The sequence below is a fragment of the Theropithecus gelada genome, chromosome 13 (genome assembly GCF_003255815.1).
Source record: "Theropithecus gelada isolate Dixy chromosome 13, Tgel_1.0, whole genome shotgun sequence".
In the NCBI taxonomy this organism is placed as follows: Eukaryota; Metazoa; Chordata; class Mammalia; order Primates; family Cercopithecidae; genus Theropithecus; species Theropithecus gelada.
Window position 1 is genome coordinate 37154843 of NC_037681.1, and position 6913 is coordinate 37161755.

Consider the following 6913-nt stretch of genomic DNA (forward strand, 5'->3'; position numbering starts at 1 on the left):
GTGGCAGGTCTGGGAATCAAATGCATCTATCTATATTAAATTTCTGTTGCTGCTTTAAAAATTATCAGAGACTACTGGCTCAAGATAACATAAATTTATTACATGACAGTTCTAGAAGTCAGAAGTCCAAATACATTGGCAAGGCTGACTGCCTGACAAAGCCTCTAGAGGAGAATCTGTCCCTTGCCTTTCCCAGCTTCTAGTGGCTTCCCTCATCCCTTAATTCTTGACCCTGTTAGCATCAATCTAAACTCTACTTCCGTCTTTGCATCCCCTTCTCTGATTTTGACCCTTCTGCCTGCCTCTTATAAGGACCCTTGTGATTAGATTGGGCCTACCCAATGCAATCCAGGATTTTCTTTTCTTTCCTCCCTTCCTCGCTTCCTCCCTCCTGCCCTCCCTTTCTCTTCCTTTTTGACTGAGTCTCCCGCTGTCCCCCAGGCTGGAGTGCAGTTGTGTGATCTCGGCTCACTGCAATCTCCGCCTCCTGGGTTCAAGAGATTCTCCTGCCTTGGCCTCCTGAGTAGCTGAGATTACAGGCATGTACCACCAAGTCCAGCTAATTTTTGTATTTTTAGTAGAGGCAGGGTTTCACCATGTTAGCCACGCTGGTCTTGAACTCCTGACCTCAAGTGATCCACTCACCTCAGCCTCCCAAAGTGCTAGGATTATAGGGGTGAGCCACGCCCAGTCCAGGATTATCTTTCCAAGTCAGGCTCTCACTCACATCTGTGCCACCTCTTTGACCATGTAAGGTAACATATGCACAGTTTCTGGGGATGAAACATGAAAATCTTTTCGAAGTCATATCTATTTGTCTATCTATCTATCTATCTATCTATCTATCTATCTATCTATCTATCTATCTGTCCATCTACATATCTATCTATAATCTATCATCTCTCTGTCTATACCTATATCTCTATCTAGCTAGCTATTTGTACACATGCATATGAGAATGAGAATGATAGTAGGAAGGCAACATCCTTAAATGTCAAAGTGATTATTCCTGTATAAGTTGTTTTTATTTATGTTTTTAGTAAATACATAAAATATATGTTGTGCCATTTTACATGCCATACATGGAATAATGTTGCATCAGCATCTTGAATACTAATTAAAATGTTGATCTGAATGCCACAGAGAGGAGAGTAATCCATATTCTTGTTGACTTACAATTGCACTTGCATAAGTTGAAGGTCCAGTCGGGGCCTAGACTTTGGAAATGATGCTTAGGTCATGGATTGGGAGACATGCTTTCCAGTCAGAAAGTTCAACATTTCCCTTTGATTCAGTTTCATTGGATACATTTGTTGTTTCACTGGACAGTTGATTTGTCTTTTGCTCATTTCACCAGAGCATTGATATCTGCTTGGTGTCAGACATTCTTCTTTCAGACACAGGTCATGCAGACATGACTAACAAGTTATTCCCTCACTCTAAGAGCACACAGTCTAGAGGGGAGACAGATGGAGAGCCAAGATTATAGCATAATATGGTAAGTGTTGCAATAGATCTAGGCGTATGAAAGCATCAGTGTTCACATGTCAGGGCACTGACGGAGATTTAGTGATGAATGAGTGATGTTAGGTTTATTTTAAGTGAAAAGAGAACTAAAAAGTCTCAAAGACATGAACACATTTCTACAGCCATAATGATAATTCCTAGAACTGCCAAAGCTTTAGGAGAGCCCAAATGCCACGATTCACTGGTTAGACATATACGTAAAAGGTAACCCATTGCCTGGGCTATTTTCTCAAAACTGGGACTTGCCTGAGGGTTTCCTCCTCCTAGACCTTCTCCCTAACCTTCCTGTGGTTAGTGATTGAGAAGCATTTCTTTCCTGAGGTGTCTGCAGACTAAGAACAAATTGGCAAAGGGTCAAGTATCACACCCGTTTGGTTATGCCTCATGTGGACCTGGCTCTCAGAGAAGCTGTTAATGTAGCAGGTATTGATGCCTGGGATTGCATATCCTCCTCTACTTCACGGGGCATCTTTCCACTCTTGGAGCTTCCTCTCCACCTGCTGAAAGAGTATGAAGTTCCCTGGTGCAGGTGCAGCTTGGCATGTTGAAGGAAGTGAACCATGTATCCTAAGTCTTTGAACGTATGTCAGGAGTCAATTGAAGGCTCAGGAAAATACATGCTACTCATTTGCCTCTGTGGTGCAGCATAGTAGTTAATCAGGAACTAGACTGCCTGGGTTCAAATCCTAACATGGGCATGTTTATTAGTCCCTTTATGCTTTGGTTCAAGTATAAACTAGCAATAGGATTGCTATGAAGATTAAATCATTCAATGCACGTTAAGTGATGAGCAGAATGTTTGGCAGAAAAAAAAAACCCAATACAGACAATCTCTAAACTTTCTAATATTTAATCCTTTATTCATTAAATCATGGCAAAATGATTTTTTTTTCCCCCTGGATGGCTGTGTTGCTGACCATAAAGGTGGCAGACATTTTTAGCCCTGGGGTGGGGTGGGATGTCACAGACAACCGATTTCACATTGTTGGGGAGCCAATCAGCAACATAGCTGCTGTGCTTTTTTGGATGTTAAACATTTGCTTGTCCATCTCTTTCATGGACATGTGGACCCTGAAAATGGCAGCCATCATTAAGTAGCAACAATGGTGGGGGTTGCAAGAAGCCATCATGTTTTTGGCATGAAACATCTGCTGGGTGAGCACAGCCACCATCAGGGCCCAGTAATGGTGGCTACCCTTGTGGGTCAGCAGGGTAAAGCCAGGCATGAAGAAGTACAGGTAGGGAAATGAGACCACATTCTCAGCCAGTTTCTGTAGGTCAGCATTTAGCTGGCTGGGGAAGCACAGGCAGGGTGTGACCCCACTCCTGGTGGGAGAAGCCAGGTGGTTCAGGTCACCATAGGTGGGTGTGGGCAGCTTTAGAGTTCTGAAGCAGATGTCACAGAGAGCTTCATTATCAGTGCAAAATGTCTGTGTTTTTTATGAGCTGGTGGACAGAGAAGGTGTCAGGCCAGGTTTCCATTAGCAGCCAGTTTTCACTAATCTTTTACTATAGTTCTGACAAATGCATATGTTCAGCATTAAAGAACTAGAGAAACTGGCCCCTGAGTACAAAGGTTGCAATGCAAAAACAAACCCATTAAGACCCTCACCTGAATTTTCTTAGTTCCTAAAGTCTGATAGAATAATAAAAGCATTCTTATACATAAGCCTCCTACCAGGGCCCACTTAAGATTAAGAAAGTTTCCAAGGCTCTAGAGAAACCTTTTCAGACCCTAAAGATTAGGTATAGATTGAATGAAACACTTCTGCTTGCAGGTACACTCCTACACATAGGCACGGAGCTTAAAATGTACATAAGTACTGGAGAAAAACTTGTAACTTCGAGTTGTTCTGGTGACTTACTCTGACCGTCTCCCTGTAACTGGTTGCAGAAATAAACTTCTTTCTTTCCCAGTCTGTCTACATCTTGTTATTGGATGGCAAGAACAAGCAACTGGACCTCATTCATCTGGGACCACCACCATTGTGTTCAACACCTTGGGCTAGGGCAGAATGCTGAATGTGTTCATGATTTGTCTGGGTACTCCTCCCAGACCTTGCAGATGAGAAGGGTATCCAACCCAGACCCAGTGCCCCCACCCAGGGAGTGGGTCAGCTGGAAAACCTCCAGGCACTCACCGCTCTTAGCCTCCTTCCTGGCAACGTCCATCACTGACTCCACCAGCTCTGTGCCTTCTGTAGTAGTAGTGGGCTGTGCCTTGGCCCAGTTGTTCGCGGCACCACTCTGACCCAAGATGAAGTTGTCCGGCCTGAAGATCCGCCCGAAGGGCACAGAGTCCAAGACGCCGGGCTCAGATCCACGAGCACAGCACGGGCACCGCTGGGTCCCAGAGGTCAGCATACCAAGGGGGTCCCTTCCTGGAAGGGCACAGCAGTCCAGCCCTCCCCACCCCTCTCCCGCCAGGCCGCTGGGTCCCTGGGAGAATTGTCTCCTGGCTGCAAGCCGCCTAGCTCTGCCATGTCGCCGGCGGGGAGCCCGGGGGCCACAATGCAGGGCCACCACCCCAGCAGCCACTGCCACAGCGGAGGTGGTGGAGGCAACCGCGGCGACGTGGGCGGCAGGAGAGAGACCGGAGGGAGGAGTCCTTACTATGAGCAAGAAAGGTATAGAGCTTGGTACTTAATGAGAAAAAGGTGTCCAAGACTAGAGTTCAAGTTTTTCACAAGTACCTAGCTAGGTAGGAAATAGATACATACCCTAGAGACAATGAAGGAATCAAGTTAGGCGTCTTATAATAGAAGAAATTGAATCAGAGGGGCAAGGTGACTTTGCCATGACATTAACATCCTTTCCAATTATTAGCTTCTCTTTGTCTCCAGGATTGTATTCAAAGAGTGAGATCACAGACGATAGAACCACAAGGACCTCAGAGAACGGAGAGGTCAGTGGTGTCGGGTGGGAAGTGCAGTTGAGAGCTCCAAGAAGAATTTGGGCAACAAGTTCAACGGCTCTGAAGCACTACTGACATATTTCAATTTTATGAGTACCTACTTTGTGAAGTATGTTGTTTTAGGCTTTCCAGAAAAAAATGTATAAATAAATATATTCCATATGTTTATATAAAGAGAGATAAAGAGAGAGGGAGAGAAGAGATCTGCTATCATTTTGTTGCTTCTTTTGATGTTGTTATTGCTGTGCACATGTGTATGAGTGTGTGTGTATGTGTGTGCACTTTTGCTTTACCTGTAGAAAATTTTGAAAATTCATAATATAATCTTAAGCTATATTGTAGTTAACACAATAATCATAAATAATATACATAAATCTGTATTTTTGAGGTATCTACTTTTATCAATATCAATGTTTTTCTTTGAAAATGAGGAAATGAATATAATTACATTTCCTCTTAATTTTCTAATTAAAAACATTAATTTCCCACTTTCTGATATTTATATTTCTAATATTGTTAGATTATATAATGTTTTTACTTTTTTTGTACCCACAATTCTCATGTTGTTTTTAGTCTTGGTTCTCTATTTAAATAGACTCAATGTAAGTTATCAGTTTATTCTTTTGTTGGATTAATTCTTGAAGTTCAATGGATATTTCTTGGCTTTATAGGTCTGTATCAGTTTCTGAAAACACAGTGCATTTTTTCAAACTTTACATGCAGGTTTTTTATGTCTTGAAAAAGTGTTTTTTCATTATATATTTGAATGTATGTTCTGTCTCATTTATTCCATTCTCTGTTTTTAAGAAACCAATCATGTGAAAGTTGGGTGTCCTTTGTCTTTTTGACATAAATATCATTTTCTCTGTAATAATTTCAATCCCTTTGTAATTTTTCCACTATTTTTGCATGATTTTTTTCTTCAAGCTAATGCTTTTTTGTTTTGACTCTGTTTTAAGCTATATCTGTTCTAATATTGATACTTTTGAGTCTTTTTTATTATCTTCTATTTTTTTTCCTGAGGTATGGAATAAAGTTTTATTATCTTCTATGATCTTGAAATTTTTTCATTAAATCTTTTTTTTTCTTTTTTTAATTTATTTATTATTATTATACTGTAAGTTGTAGGGTACATGTGCATACCGTGCAGGTTTGTTACATATGTATACTTGTGCCTTGTTGGTGTGCTGCACCCATCAACTCATCATTTACATCAGGTATAACTCCCAATGCAATCCATCCACCCCCCCGCCTCCCCATGATAGGCCCCGGTGTGTGATGTTCCCCTTCCTGAGTCCAAGTGATCTCATTGTTCAGTTCCCACCTATGAGTGAGAACATGTGGTGTTTGGTTTTCTGTTCTTGTGATAGTTTGCTGAGAATGATGGATTCCAGCTCCATCCATGTCCCTACAAAGGACACAAACTCATCCTTTTTTATGGGTGCATAGTATTCCATGGTGTATATGTGCCACATTTTCTTAATCCAATCTGTCACTGATGGACATTTGGGTTGATTCCAAGTCTTTGCTATTGTGAATAGTGCTGCAATAAACATACGTGTGCATGTGTCTTTATAGCAGCATAATTTATAATCCTTTGGGTATATACCCAGTAATGGGATGGCTGGGTCATATGGTACATCTAGTTCTAGATCCTTGAGGAATCGCCATACTGTTTTCCATAATGGTTGAACTAGTTTACAATCCCACCAACAGTGTAAAAGTGTTCCTATTTCTCCACATCCTCTCCAGCACCTGTTGTTTCCTGACTTTTGAATGATCGCCATTCTAACTGGTGTGAGATGGTATCTCATTGTGGTTTTGATTTGCATTTCTCTGATGGCCAGTGATGATGAGCATTTTTTCATGTGTTTGTTGGCTGTATGAATGTCTTCTTTTGAGAAATGTCTATTCATATCCTTTGCCCACTTTTTGATGGGGTTGTTTGTTTTTTTCTTGTAAATTTGTTGGAGTTCTTTGTAGGTTCTGGATATTAGCCCTTTGTCAGATGAGTAGATTGCAAAAATTTTCTCCCATTCTGTAGGTTGCCTGTTCACTCTGATGGTAGTTTCTTTTGCTGTGCAGAAGCTCTTTAGTTTAATGAGATCCCATTTGTCAATTTTGGCTTTTGCTGCCGTTGCTTTTGGTGTTTTAGACATGAAGTCTTTGCCCATGCCTATGTCCTGAATGGTACTACCTAGGTTTTCCTCTAGGATTTTTATGGTATTAGGTCTAACATTTAAGTCTCTAATCCATCTTGAATTAATTTTCGTATAAGGAGTAAGGAAAGGATCCAGTTTCAGCTTTCTACTTATGGCTAGCCAATTTTCCCAGCATCATTTATTAAATAGGGAATCCTTTCCCCATTTCTTGTTTCTCTCAGGTTTGTCAAAGATCAGATGGCTGTAGATGTGTGGTATTATTTCTGAGGACTCTGTTCTGTTCCATTGGTCTATATCTCTGTTTTGGTAC

At 41.3% G+C, this 6913-nt stretch overlaps 1 pseudogene; it reads right to left on the reverse strand.

Annotated features, from left to right (window-relative positions):
- Window positions 1-2396: 2396 nt before the first annotated feature.
- On the reverse strand, window positions 2397-4010 carry LOC112604476 (annotated as a pseudogene).
- Window positions 4011-6913: the final 2903 nt, after the last annotated feature.